We start from the raw sequence: 2,500 nt of genomic DNA on the forward strand, positions 1-2,500 counted from the left end.
CAACCATTGATTGCAGCCTTTTATGCTAATGGTTTTGACTAAATTTGTGTTTATGCAGATTAAAATGACAGATATTCGGGTAACGTTCTGCTGCGCGTAAGGGATGGTTCAAGGACGCGCGCGAGCGCGTAGGTGGGTGTATGTGTGTGTGAGGTTGGGGGGTGAGGGGGGGTGGAGATGCCCCCACAATCATTACCCCCACAATCATTGCATATTGCAAGCGAGGGGAATAATATAATGCGTTGCCTCCTAGTGCTAAACCCTTCTTATTGCACACCCTTCTTCTGCTCCCCTAATCCTCTCTCTCTCTCTCTCTCTCTCAATCTCTCTCTCTCTCTCTCTCTCTCTCTCTCAAGAGGAAACGATAGGAGACCCATATTGGAATTAACGTATTTCCTCTTCCGTAATACTTCGAGTGGTGGTCATATATTGGATAGAAGGGAGATATTGTGTTTACGGGGATTACTGTTTTCATTTATCATTATTCAAGTCGTGTTTTCTTGAATATATAGTTATAATTCATTAGTCGTCCTGTTGTTTTGGCATTTATTATTATTATTATTATTATTATTATTATATTATTATTATTATTATTATTATTATTATTATTGTCTTATCACAGTCCTCCAATTCGACTGGGTGGTATTCATAGTGTGGGGTTCCGGGTTGCATCTTGCCTCCTTAGGAGTCCATCACTTTTCTTACTATGTGCGCCGTTTCTAGGATCACTCTCTCTGCATGAGTCCTGGAGCTACTTCAGCCTCTAGTTTTTTCCAGATTCCTTTTCAGGGATCTTGGGATCGTGCCTAGTGTTCCTATGATTATGAGTACATTTCCACTGGCATATCCCATATCCTTTTTATTTCTATTTTCAGATCTTGATGCTTATCCATTTTTTCCCTCTCTCTCTCTTCAACTATTGCGACATCAATGAGTGATACTTTCTTCTTGATTTTGTCAATCAACGTCACGTCTGGTCTGTTTGCACGTATCACCCTATCCGTTCTGATACCATAGTCCCAGAGGATCTTTGCTTGATCGTTTTCTATCACTCCCTCAGGTTGATGCTCGTACCACTTATTACTGCAAGGTAGCTGATGTTTCTTGCACAGGCTCCAGTGGAGGGCTTTTGCCACTGAATCATGCCTCTTTTTGTACTGGTTCTGTGCAAGTGCCTGACATTCGCTTGCTATGTGGTTTATGGTTTCATTTTTCGTATTGCACTTTCCTACATATGGGAGAGATATTATTTCCGTCTATCGTTCTTTGGACATATCTGGTTCTTAGGGCCTATCTTGTGCCGCTGTTCATTCCTTCATTTCCTTCTTTAGCTCCTTCTCTGTAGCATGCTACTTGTCATCGCTGGCTAGTTCTTTATCTGTCTCATGTATTGTCCGTGCATTGGTTTGTTGTGCCAGTCCTCTGTTCTGTTTGTCATTGTTCTGTCTCTGTATATTTGTGGTCTTCGTCTACTTTTATTAGTCCTTCTTCCCATGCACTCTTTAGCCACTCGTCTTCACTGGTTTTCAGATATTGCCCCAGTGCTCTGTTCTCGATGTTGACGCAGTCCTCTATACTTAGTAGTCCTCTCCCTCCTTCCTTCCTTTCGTGTTATGTATAGTCTGTCCGTATTTGCTCTTGGTGTAGTGCTTTGTGTATTGTCATATGTTTCCTGGTTTTCTGAGCTACGTTGCGGAGTTCTGCCTTCGTCCATTCCACTATTCCTGCGCTGTATCTGATTACTGGCACTGCCCATGTGTTTATGGCTTTTATCATATTTCCGGCGTTGAGTTTTGACTTGAGTATCCCCTAGAGTCTCTGCATATATTCTTTCCTGATCGTGTCCTTCATCTCTTGGTGTTTTATATCCCCTCCTTCCATTATTCCCAGGTATTTGTATCCAGTCTCATCTATGTGTTTGATGTTGCTCCCATCTGGTAGCTTTATCCCTTCAGTTCTCGTTACTTTTCCTTTTTGTATGTTGACTTAGGCGCATTTTTCTATTCCAAACTCCATCCTGGATGTCCCCAGATACAATCCTTACAGTCTGGATTAGGGTATCTAATTCCTTGATGCTCTTACCATACAGCTTGATGTCGTCCATGAACATCAGATGGTTAATTCTGCTGCCTCTTTTCTGGAGTTGGTACCCGGCATCCATCTTCTGCAGTACTTTTGTCATGGGAATCATGGCTACTACGAAGAGTAGTATTATTTTGTCTATCACAGTCCTCCAATTCGACTGGGTGGTATTCATCGTTTGGGGTTCCGGGTTGCATCCTGCCTCCTTAGGAGTCCATTACTTTTCTTACTATGTGCGCCGTTTCTAGGATCACACTCTTCTGCATGAGGCCTGGAGCTGCTATTTCTAGTTTTTCTAGATTCCTTTTCAGGGATCTTGGGATCGTGCCTAGTACTCCTATGATTATGGGTACAATTTCCACAGGCATATCCCATATCCTTCTTATTTCTATTTTCAGGTCTTGATACTTATCCATTT

Source organism: Macrobrachium nipponense, chromosome 36, assembly GCF_015104395.2.
Source record: "Macrobrachium nipponense isolate FS-2020 chromosome 36, ASM1510439v2, whole genome shotgun sequence".
Taxonomy (NCBI): Eukaryota; Metazoa; Arthropoda; class Malacostraca; order Decapoda; family Palaemonidae; genus Macrobrachium; species Macrobrachium nipponense.